The 13,303-nt window shown below is 41.1% G+C and overlaps 1 protein-coding gene across 1 annotated transcript in view; it reads right to left on the bottom strand.

The window, feature by feature from the left end:
* cdh13 (cadherin 13, H-cadherin (heart)) overlaps positions 1-13,303 on the bottom strand; it is a 434,001-nt gene that overhangs the window by 323,348 nt on the left and 97,350 nt on the right. The window lies entirely within an intron of this gene.

Genomic DNA, 13,303 nt, shown 5'->3' with positions numbered 1-13,303 from the left:
TGTTTTTGCAAAGGGGACTTTTATTGTGGGCCATATTCGCCATCAGGAAACCATTTGAAAATGTACTAGACATTTAGGGTAGTTCATAACATCCAAGCCTAGCAGAAAGAATTGAGGCACTTTATCATCAATGTTTATCTTTTTACCGCTTGGAAAAAATCCCTTTGACACAAGAAGAGTTAATTAAAATATAATCTCAAAGGACGGAGAAGCACAATGTGTGGGCATTATTTCACAGAAGGAGATCCATATCTTTCTTCAGGCTTTCGTATTTGTGTCTGTGTGCATGCATGTTTCTGTGCACTTGTTTTGCTTTCATGCCCGGATCATATGCGACCCACATGAAACTATTTGATTCATATATGTGTTTAAGCTTGTCGGCTGTTTTATGTATAGTGGAATTTAAGTTATCAGCACACAAGGATTAGTGTGCAATTAAAAGCAAACATCTGTTTCTAGGTGAACATAAATATGAGCATGTGTGTACCCACAGGGCCTGATTCACAGTTTAACTTTTTAAGACCTTCTGTGAACACGTAATCTAAAGTTTGTATTTTACATTATAGCTGGATCCTGACCGATATGTGCAGCTGCAGTGACAAAATAACAGGGGACCTTTAAAAACATATCCCGTCAAGTCTGCTTTTTATTCAGTCCTCATGACCTGGAACTGCTTGCACCCGTTGTTTTGTCACATGGGGGCAATGGAAACAAGTTGACATATATCACCTTTTTAAGATGACATGGCAAATGTGTTAGCAAACAGTTGCTTATTTAGACATCTAGCAGTTAAAAAGCAACATTAGCATTCATTATGAGTCATGTCTCTGGCCACCTGGCAAATGTACAGTAAGTCCAATATTTCACTCTCCTATTAGCTCTGTTATTTGTCTCTAGTTACTAAGAACTACTAAGGAAGTGCATTACACACAAACTTACTAATGGATCTATGAATACCTTGGGCAACCCAGCCCTGTTGTAGAAACTAAAAAAGATCCCAGTCATTCTAAACAAGACCTTTCAGCTGCTCCGCATTCATCCCTGTATCCTCGACCTGCTGAAGGCTTATTCCTTCTCCTGTGTGGATTGTTATTAGTCATATATTCAGTAGTTCAATGCATATCCCAGTGACATGTTCTGGCTTGGTTCTGTTCTGTTAACCTAAGTGGAGTTTGGTTGTACTTCTTGCTGAATCTTGCACTGATAAATATAAGAGAGTACCACTAAATGCACTGCACAGCCATGTTCAATTAGCCTGACAAGCCAGACCCACATCAAGATGTTGGGTCTGGGAACTCACCATTGGCAGGGCTCAATCCGAGGGGCGGGATAAACGGTTGTCTTTCAAATTCCCTCTGCACTCATAGCCAACCAGAGCAACGCTAGTTGATAGATTAAACTTTTGCCAAAGCCGATTCAAAAGGCTGCTGTTCGCCAGCAGCAGCATCCATCTTCTTTGTTTTCAAGTAGCAGGAAATTCACACGGAACCGTCGCAACTCTGCCGTACTTATGTTAAGCCCACCCACCGACTGTATACACAATGTGATTGGCCTGACCAGAATTTGGTTTTTCCAGCTCGCAAGCCAACGGAGAGTTGCTAGACTGACCCTAGCTGCAAATTACATTTGCTGCCGCTAGGGTGCGTCTAGATTTCTAGGCTAATATTCAATGGTTTCATTTTGTGATGAGAGGTTTCCTGACTATATTAAACAAAATGTGCATAATAAATGTCAGGTAATGTGGTCCAGACAAAAAAAAAAAGACCATGGCCTAGTTACCCATTAGACAAATCGAAAGAAAGGTTTTGAATCTCGACATAGAAATGCTCACTGAGAATCCTCAGTGCAGGCAGTGAATAGGAACAGGACTGCCAGCTGAACACCAACACACGCACGCCACAACATACAAAAAAAAAATGTGTGTCAGACACAAATCAAAAAAAAATTCTCCTGAGGGGTCCAGTGAGAGACATTAATTGATTTCTTTCCATTTCTGCTTCAGTATCTTGCGTGTTTGATGTCTCTGTGAAGGGATCATTGTTCTACAGTGATTGGCTCGGTGTGACTTCGCCAGAGCAGAGCGCTATATAGAGAGATTACTGTGGTCCAGTTTTGAAACAAAGAGCCGTGGTTACACGAAAGATAATTTATCCAGCATGAACAATTATTATGCTAGTGCAATGCTGGACCAGCAGGACATTGTGTGTTGTGAGCCAGCTTAATGAGATGATCGTCACAGAGCCAAAAAGATAAATAAATTGACAAAGTGAGAGAGAGCAGTGAGGCAAACTGCAAATAGACCGTTAATCCAGAGGATAAGTGTCAGAGAGCAGGATCATTCCAATCTCCATTTGGCTCCAATACGGTCAATAAACGTACAGTACACATGTCCACCTGACATTCTGTTTCCATTTGAATGTATTATTTCTGACTATGATTTTCCCAATGTGATATAGACTATGTATAATTCTGCTAAAAAAATAAAACATGCAACAATTACAGTAGGTTACTGATCACCTAGAACATTTCCTAACCTTTTGTTGTAAGACATAACCCTTTCAGATGTATCCCTTCATCGACACCATTTTGTTCCAACTGTGTTCATTTGAATTGACTTAAAGCTCAATATTTTTTAACATAAAAGTGGATATAATGGTAGATGTTACAATATTTTTTAATGCAGCTGAATTGTCGCTGTCTAAGTCAGTTTGGTTAAGTTCACATTTGTTCTGCTACCACTATTCCACCATTTATCCATTACTTTTAGTTAACTATCTTAACCATTTATACTGTACATCTACGACCTATCGTTATTTCAACAATTTATCAATTACTTTTAGTTAACTTATTATCTTAACCATTTCTATATCCATGACCCTTGCTATTTCAACCATTTATCCATTACTTTCAGCTCACTCTATATGATTGTAATATGACTCAATATGTGGATGCATGTATTTTCCGTCAAATGGTAAACTTTATTTAATCAAATAAGTTGAGCTACTCCACAAGCTTTCCCACACCCCCTAGCAACGGCAGAAGATGTACAAGTACCCTAGGTTGGGAATCACAGACCTAGATCACAATACAGCAATAATCTATTTAAATATTGAGGGGAAAGAAAGAAAGACAGAGAAATATCAGGAGCCCTGAAGGACGGAGAAAAGGCATGGGGGTTGGTTTCATATAAATCAGTTTGCATGGGGGGGGGAGAAATAACATACAGTTATCTATTGACCACCACTTGGAGTGCAGGTCTTTAGGTTTATGTTAGCTCTCTAAGGGCAGCCAAGGAATGGTCAATCAGGAGAAAAGATCCATACACTTTACCTCTAGCATTTAGATAATGCCGGCCCACTACAAAGTCCATTTCCAGCAATAAAGTAAAAAGTGCAAGAAAGAAACATCAAGATATTAAAAGAGCTTTGTTGTACTCCGTTATTTGGAAAAAGAATGTAGACTACAATGCTAGTGCTTTGGCAGTACTGATCGAAATGAGAGAGGTGGAGGACTAGAGCACATGTCTGAGTGGCTTCTGGTGGCTGATGTTGCTATTGTAGCGATGATGTCGGTCGAATCATTTTCGTGCGGGAGGAGCAGTAACGGGTCACCTCATCGCCCGAGAGTTTGACATCTGATTCAGTTCAAGTGTGAAGGACCAGTCAGGTGATTAAGGCAATAACTTGGCAGAGCACACAGTAAATGTCACCTCTGGTGGAAATCAATACCGCCTCAAGAATCCACAGTGCATCTGATATATATAGAGATGGGAGGGCCACTATGCCTGAAGAGGGCAGGTGGGAGAGAGGCTGTGCTATAGCTGTTGGAAGTGATGTGTGAGTATGTGTACATCCAGCATGTGTATAGTGTGAATAAACATCAGACAGTGGGAGATAAAACGAAAGGTAGATTGAGAAAGGCAAAGGAAAGAAGAGAGAACACATTTCTTTCAGTCCGTGATTTCCATGCATTGTAATGTCTTTATTATTTAGATCTACTACAGTCTGTCTTTTTTTATTGAGCTGTGCAAGACAAATAGATGCCTGAAGAACCCAAATATTACACAGTCCTTTTATTTATTTTGTAAGTATAGACTGTTTGTGTCTGTTTAGCCTGCAGCTGTCTCTCTTTTTCAATCAAATATACAATGCTACTTAAACAAAGAGAATTGTGTGTAAAGAGTCTGTAATGTGTGACAAATTGTTTTCTATGGAGCTGAATTTGAATCAGTGAGACCTTTATACCTACTCTAGTGGATCAGGTAATGTAGATCATCCCTGCTGTACAGTTATATACTGTAATTTGGTGTATGCCTCTGTACAGGTTTCACAATATTCTTTGTGCATGTTGGTCTCTTTGAGAGTAGACTTTGGATATAAACGTGGCTGGGGCCTCTGTTATTTTCCTCAAACTGCTGTCCGCCATCCCGTTGAAAACCTTTTCCTCTTCGGCTAGTTAACTTATGTTCAAGTTTCCCTCATTCATGTGTTGAGCGCCACCTCGAGAAGCCATGAAGTACACTGGGAGTAGGGAAATCTATTCAGAGCGCCTTATTTTATTAACCAAAATATCGAAATTTGGCGCCAGCGTATCGATTCTCATATGACACGAAGGAGTGGTAGGTATACTACATTAGTCTTTATGCATGTTTGCAGCATTTGTTCAGTTTGCAGTCATATTCCTCAACCCGTATTTGCGAAAACACATAGCTGAAGTGAAAGTTCTGTCACAAAACTATGTTGTTACGTTTCATTGCACATTTTTAAGTGGGTATATGGAAATCCTGGAGCTTTCTTAATGGGTATACGGCGCATACCTGCATATCACATAGACTGCACCACTGGATATATTGCCGTATTGATATTTTGTCTAACCCCTATTTGTGTACATGTGTGTATGCTTGCAGGTCTGCATGTATGGATTTGCCAATGATCCAGCAAGCCAGCCAACATGCTTGCATGCCGAATAGTTTGCCAGCAATCCAGCCAGTCAGCCCGACAGCCTGCCAGTAGCCTGACATTTCATCCAGCCACTGTTGCTTCTTCCCACACTACATTTTCCTTTCCCCCTCAATCTTGCATTGCCTCTGTCTTCCATCAACGTAAATGTCAGTGCATACACCTCAGTATAGGTCTGGCTGACCCATTCAGGCCTGGCTACATCTATGGCCCAAGATGACGCCAGAGAGAGAGAGAGAGAGAGAGAGAGAGAGAGAGAGAGAGAGAGAGAAAATCAATCAGCCTGGACCTCAGACACCTGCAGCTGGCAGGTTAGCCAGGCATGGAGCACCCGAGTCATGAAACCATCTGGTTCCCGGCCCAGGCTGCTGAACCCTGGCCACACCTGCTGGGCCTGTAAAACAACACTGGAGCAGTAAACACACAGCCACGCCATAGAGGAGGAGCAGCCAAGCGACAAAGGAGAAGAGAAAAGATAGAAAAAAAACTGCTACTCTTTGCTGCTGGTAGGTGGTTGTTGTCACCGTGTGAATGCCACATTCAGAAAGTAATGAAGGAGAAAGCTACAGAACAGGGGAAACGCAGAGGCAGAAAAACAGTGTGATAAACACGAAGAAATGCAGAGGCAGATATACAGAAAGAAGACAAGGTATTTGTGTAGGCAAAAGCAAACATGTAATGTAAAAGAACAGCCCATGAGATTAGTTAGTTGTCTGGTGAAATTATCAATAAGTATTGCTCTGGTCTCAAAACATCTCGCCAAAGGACTACAGTTGAAAATTAGCTGGCTGCTAACACTGGCACATTTACAGAAATGTTAAAGGGATATTTCACCGCTGGAAAGCTGAATATATCTTTAAATTGGGTCACTTATGTAGTATAAATGTGAAAAAAAAAATTGAAATTGGTGCCTTCTAGGCCGAGAAAAGCCAGGAAATGTGTTTTTGGCTCATGTGGATGAAAGACACCAAATCCCAGAATGCACTTGCTTTGCTGCTCTGAGTCCACTCCCAAGCCACGCCTACCGTTTACAGACAAACAGACAGTGAGACAGTCAACTCAATTCAACTGTGTTTTATTGTCATTTCAACCATATACACGAAACAACGTTTCACCGTGGCTCAAGTGGTTACACAATTCAAATATATAAAAACGACATCATATAAAAACGACATACGAAACACATGATATGCTCCGTAAAGTTCAGCTAACACATTCTAGCATTAGCGCTTGGTAGGCTGTAAACACAGCTGCACATTTGCGTGGAATGTAGAATGGTCGGCATCTAAGAGTCAGAAACTCCACCAGCAGTTAGCAGTTAGTTGGATACAAGCACACCATTTCTCCAACAGTCCGTGTTAAAAAAGCCCACCTCCACTAGCTAGTCTTACCCAGTGACAGAGCAGCACTGTTGTTCAGCCATGTTTCCTCAACAACAAAAACACAGCAGTCTCTGAACTCGCGTTGGGAGTTTCGTTGAAGTCGGATGTAGTCCAGTTTGTTGTCCAAAGAGACACTTGTAAGTAGGATTGACGGGACAGGTGGCCGGCTAGCGTTAGCTTTCCACCTAGGCGTATGAGCTAGGGACATCCTCCGCGTTTCACCGCTGAGGATACCCACTTACCGGTTAGCGGCATCGAGCAACACCACAGGCTGATGTGCTGGTCTTCGTAGCAGGCGAAGCCTGTCAAGTATTCCGGCTAGTGGCACCGCAGGCTGAGGTGTTGGTCTCTGTAGCAGGCGAAGCCTGGCACAGGTGGCCGGCTAGCGTTAGCTTTCTACCTAGCTCCAACTCCTACCCTCGTCCCGCTTTCCGCACACCGCTGAGGATGTCCCCTTACCGGCTAGCGGCATCGAGCAACACCGCAGGCTGAGGTGCTGGTCTCCGTAGCAGGCAAAGCTTGCGTAGTGTGTCGAGTATTCCGTCTGTAATAAAGTTTCCTGCATATTCTCCGATCTGTACCAATGTATCCAGGTGGTACATGTGTGCAGTAGTTTGAAATAAAATTTCCTTCGGGATGAATAAATCTATCTATCTAACAGTTTCTGCTGAGAAGCTAAGCGATGATTCAAGATGGCTAATACTCGTTTTTACCTCTGCAATCTCCGGAAAAAGCCAACAGTCCAACCCCCTATGGGCTATGCGAAAGTAGCTCCTAGTACTGGCTGTAGTTCTTTGCCTCTGGACAAAACTCTTCCGATGATGCAAAAATCGTCGTTTTATCGGAAGGTTTTTTTCCAGACCCACAATACAGAGATCTCTCCTCTCAGGGGGACATGAGGGAGGGAAGCACGGCCATTAAAAAATACTACCGTGTTTCTGCTGATACAAAGTTTAATGCTAAAGCGGTGAAATATCCCTTTAATTAATGTCCTTTATGAATAAAATAAATAAATGCATATTAATGTTACATTGCAAGCTACTAAAAACACTATTTATCTCACTCAAAGTTAAGCATAGATTTGGACAAAGGGTATCATCATTTCTAATCCCATTGTGTATGAAATTACCAGGTATTATGTAAATCTCAATTACGTGACGTACAGTTGTGTGCCTTACTATTAAATTGTTTGGAGAAACACAGCTATAAGGCATTTATATATGACTTACACACATTGCATGGGTAACAAAACCTAAAGTTCCCCCCCTGAATAAAGGTGGCCATGCGTGAGCTGAGTCCAATCTCATGCTGCTATTGTGATCTCTTGAGATATGGCAGTGACACAGCATTTGTTTTTAGTTTTTTACCCTGCTTAAGTGTCCATTAGTACTGCAAAGGAACCATATCTACATCCTCATGAATAAAAAGTATTGTTGTAGACTAATGGCGCATAGAGGTTGTTATTAGGCTGCATTTAAATTTCTAGTACTGACAAATAAACAAATTAACTGTAAATCAATTTAATCAATAGATCCTTGACTTAAACATTACCAAGCAGAAAGAGCCGGCGTAACACAAAAATGCTTCACATTAAGTGCAAGAATAGTGGGGTCGCAGAAAAAATGCATGAGCATGAAACCAAGCATGTATTTACCAAACTATTTATTTTCATAGATCCCTTAGAGGCGAGCAGAGCAAACAACAAGCACACTTCCCTGGCACATCAAAAAAATCCTTGCCTTTTGGAGAGCAGTGGACAACAGCGAATTGGCCCAGTGACTCATTCAAACAATCTAAAGAGCTTCACGGCACCGGCAACCACATAACGAGGACTTCTCTTACACCACAATAAAAACGGATTCAACTTTGAAACTTTTAGTGTTACATTTTCTTCGAGGAGGCAGGTCCCATTGTGATGCAAATCCAACGTCCCTGGGGGGGGTAGAGTTGCGTGGTAAGTGAGCTGGCGTACAGTATCATTTCTTCACCGTCAGTCTGCTCCCTTTTCTTGTTGGCAAGCTTGTCAATACTTCCACCTCACACACCTCTCACTTCAGCGCGCAGGAACAGGGAGAGAGGTGTGAAGTGAGGGATTGAAAAACAACAAGAGCGTCAGCTGCAGGCACCAGCTGCTATCCAGCAGAATTCATTTGAATGCAGTTTATTTCTTCCCTGTTGGGATTTGGCATGTCAATCTGGGCACGTTTGGCTTTATGGAGATGGCATGTTCATTCACCTTGAAAGAGGTGTTTTGTCTAATAGCCGCCGCAGTAAGTAAACTTGTAAAAGAGTGTTTTACATAAATATGCCAGTGACTTCCTCCTGTCTTTGTTAGAGTTTGTTGTGTGTCTCAACAATAGTCCCAGCAAAGTTTCCCCCCCAGTGAACCTCCTGGCCATGGCAGAGACAGATGGAAACCCAATGCAATGCACAGGCTGCTGAAGCTTAAATGGCACCACATTGACAGGGAGGTTACACCTTGTCAAGGTCTTGTCAGTAGGAGCCCACTTTCGAATGGCGATGCTATCACTGTTTGCTCTCAAAGACAGCAAATTGCAATGCAATTCAAGTTTGAATGTCTCTAATCAGGAGCTGGCTCTTAAACACAAGCCTATCGGAGGCTGGCATCGGTCTGCGATGCACTGGGGTGAACGAGAAGCGATAAAGAGAGAAAGTATATGGTTGTAGATTCGCCAAGCCTGTGTTATCGCTCAGCCTGTGTCTAAAGCTATTGTTGGGCGGCTGGTGGGCTGCACACACATATTGGTGGGGGTGGTCAATAGAAGTAAAGGATTGAGGTCTGTGTTTGTTTCTCTTGACGGTTTATCTGTTGTTTATCAGCCTACCTTCCTCCTTTCCAGCTGACCTCCATTCATCAAAAGTAACGGGCTGCCGCTGATACTCTCCTCAAACACCCCTCCCTCCACTTTGAATTGACCTGCACCAAAACCTTCTTTTTTCTCCTTGTTTCTGAGCCAAAGCAAGATTACACCGCTTATCCTTTTCCTATTATCCTTCCTTTCACTTCTTGCTCAAACTCGGTTTGCCCTCCTCTTTCAACTCTTTTTACTCCTCTCTGATTCCTTCTGTTTAGCTGCTTGTTTTGCTGTTATCCTTCATCTTCCTTCCATCACTAAACTGATAGAATTCAGGTCCTCACTGAGCTTTCCCCATCTCTGATGTACTCTGTAATCCTTTGATGTAAATTTACAGCTTCAATCTCACAGTATCTTTCTGTTTCAATGTTATACAGGACCATATTGTAAATGGCAATGCATTCTGGGTGAAAAATAATATTACAGCACTATCTGTGAATGTTACAGATTACAGGTATTTACTGTTAATACCAATGCAGCTTGGGAAAATAAAGTGAAAGGCAGGAATTGCACTGCTGCCAGTATATTACTGTGAATTCAAATAATACAGTAAGAAACTGTATGTCTATTTACACTAAAATACCTTAAAATTTACAGCATGCTTACTGTAAATAAACAGTAATTTACTGGCGAAGCTGCTGCCAGTATATAACTGTAAATTTACGATGAAAGGTTTTACTGTGTAACTTGTGTATGATTCAGTGGACAGCTGACTAATCATGCCTATTTTCAACCCGTCAGTAAGGTTAATCAACACCACACTCAAAACTTGTTTTGATTACAATCCACTGGCTAAGATGATCAGCTCACCACCCACCTGTGGACGATGTTTGAAAGACAATGGGCAAGACCATTTTCGTATTGTTATCCTAAACTTCGCTTACTCTTTTCTGAGGCAGGAATGTTCCATGTCCCATTCACCGCTAACACTTTACTTTAGCATGCTCCATTAATAAGCATTAATAAGCAGTATATAAACATTTGATAATTTGGCATATGACACACTATGATGTAGAGATGTAACAGTGGGTGATGTCACACTGGCTGGTGCAACAGAAGATGTGACCTGACCTGACCTGACCTGATCTGACCTGACCTGCAGAAATATCTAGAGTCAGCTGGGAGAGGCTTTTCCTAACAACTACTGAACTTGGTAAGTTGCTGTGCCAACATATGCCAATAAAATCATGAAATCTAAGTGAAAAAAGTTATTTATCATCTTATGCCATAATGAACAAAATGTTAATGTTGTATTACATTTATTAATTTTCATTCTAGTATTAAATGTAATCCCTAAATTAATTCAGATAAACCCATTCCGAATTAAAGTGAAAGTGTTTGTTGTCCTGTGGAGAATGGCAGACTTTCTGTACATGAGTCTATGGCTGAGCAATGTATTGATATTATATTGATCAATGAGGCTAGATATCATCTCAAATTTTGGATATCGTAATATCATGATGGGACACAAGTGTGTTTTCCTGGTTTTAAAGGCTGCATTACAGTAAAGCGATGTACTTTTCTGAACTTACCAGACTGTTCTAGCTGTTCTATTATTTGCCTTTACCCACTTAAGTCATACAGTGTTGGTGATTATTTATCAAAACTCTCAATGTGTTAATATTTTGTGAAAGCACCAATACTCAAAACCGCAATATCGACATTGATGTATTTGGTCAAAAATAACGTGATATTTGATTTTCTCCATATCGCCAAGCTCTACATGAGTCGTCCCACAGGTCTGGACCACTCATTATAATAAGGTATCCACCGGATCAAAGATAAGTCTGCACAAGTTATTTTGGAGTCTTTCCCACCAATGTTGAACACAATGATATCTGAGGGGTGCTTTGAAATATCACCAGCATCAATGAGAACAGCCGGAGAAAGCCATTAATAAAGTAACCACGCTGACACTACAGGGGACATTATGCAGTATGCAAATGAACGCTTCTCATTATATCCCTACTCCTCGTTGTTTTCCATGTTCTACATTTTACCTCTTCATTTATGTGTCTCACGTTCTTCACCCTTGTCTCTCACACTCTTTGTCCAAAAATCACTCACTCCATTATTTTCCTGCAGTGATGGGAGCCATCATTTAAGTGATGCTTTCCCCCCCGAAAAACATATATCTTGTGTATTTGACCAAAATATATCATACTCCTCAAGCTCGAGGATCTGCTGGAAGTAGTTTATGGAGCCATAAACTACAGACTATAGACAGACAGTAGAAAGGTAGTAGTAGTAGTAGTAGCGGTCCAGAGAAGTTTCTCTGGATGGTTTTATTCTTTATTTTCCTACCATGAAAACATTCTATCATGACAGGAAATCCTTTAAGTACTGTAAAATGATAAATTCTACAGGATGCAAAAATCCTTACAATGTAATCAATGTTTGCCTGTAATGCTTCTCTATTCTCTACAAAGAAAGTCCCTGTGCCGCCTTGTAAAAATATGTATACTCCATAGTTTGCCTAATGAAAAGTAGCCTTTGTTTAAAGAGCGCTGAACATATAGACAGTCTGGAGGGTTGTATCAAGGAGAATTTTAGTTTTGTCTTTCTTGTCTTGCGAACACCAAAAAGAAAGAAACAATCAAGCCTAATTATCCGCAGCAAACAGGAAGACAATCAAGAAACAGTGGTACACGTCATGCATCGTAGAACAGATATGAAAAAGACAAACAATTCAAGTGCGAGTGTAGACATATCCAGAAGGGATTTATGTATTCTTTTCTATTTCCAGCCTCTGGGAGCAAAACAAAGCTCATACACAATCGGCATCTATTAAACTGAATTTGCCCTATACTCTTTTTAAAATAAATTCAAAGACTTCAAGCCTCATAAGTCTACAAGAATGGACATTGTGCTTTCACAAAGTCAATTTAAAAACATTTCCCAGACACAGTGGTGGAATTAGATTCATTTGATGGAACATCAGAGGGGAGCTCCTAACCTGATTTACGGAAAGTATAGGAACGTACATTTTCAAAATTCAGCCGTACATCCAATCCCATTTGAAACCCTGACAAAAGTACACCATAAATTGGGAATCATATCCCAGGCTGCTTCCCATCTGTGGGCTCACACTCAGCTCTGATACAGAAGTGGATAGATTATTCTGAAGCAGGCAGCGCTGTCTGGCCCCATTGCCCTTGGAAGACATAAAACAATATGGATAAATATGCTATGCAGAGTCTCATGCTGCTCTGTTTGCCACTGCAGCTGAGTGACTTCAGTTTTACTCAATTTGGGAGATAAAGATATTTGACTCAGAAGACACCATAGCAGTGCTACATTTTCCTTTATACCAAATGCTAATTTGAGCCTGTGACATTTTTTGTTGTTGTTGCATTTAACAGTGAATGTAAAAGGTAAACAGGGTGATGTGAATATTAAAGAAAGAGAAATGTTTGTTTATGGACCGACTGAAGTGGTTGTTAAACCTCTTTATTTTACAACGAGGGAGTTTTTAAGCGGTTTCCCTTTTAAAGCATGTTGCAGTGTTGCTAGCTGTGGCGTGTGAATGCTTGCGTTGTGTGAGTTTTGATGACGAGACGTGAGGCCGAGGGTCATCTGTACCTGCCTTAGATAGGAGAGCGGCATCATTATAGACCCTCAGCACAGTTCTCCATCAACTCTGTCCCTCAGCACTCCTCCATCTCTCCCTCTGTCTTTGTGCTACTCTTGTAACTGGCCGAGGACAGGACCGGACAGGAGAGGAGGCACCATCAGTCCTCTCCAGCCACTGCTCTTGATCACACTGAGCTGGCAGGCACTGTCACAACCACGGATGTATTAGAAGACCAGGATGCAACGTTAATACATAATAAAGAAGGGTGACGTGTCACGTCACTCTTATGTAGATACCTTCAAGTAAAGTGTAACCCTCATTTCTCATTTCATGTCTCTTCTTTCACAAAATCATTGTGTTTGATTAAGAGGCTGCAAAAACCAGCACAACTGGTAAACAGATGTTTAGCGATGTACCAACAACTTATGTAAAATGTATTAAACATGAGTTTAGTTGATTAAACATTTATCAACCCAATTAACATTTTGGTAATGATACGGTGGTAAAATTATT

Source organism: Sander vitreus, chromosome 8, assembly GCF_031162955.1.
Source record: "Sander vitreus isolate 19-12246 chromosome 8, sanVit1, whole genome shotgun sequence".
Classification (NCBI taxonomy): Eukaryota; Metazoa; Chordata; class Actinopteri; order Perciformes; family Percidae; genus Sander; species Sander vitreus.
This window is presented reverse-complemented; position numbering and strand designations above follow the sequence as displayed.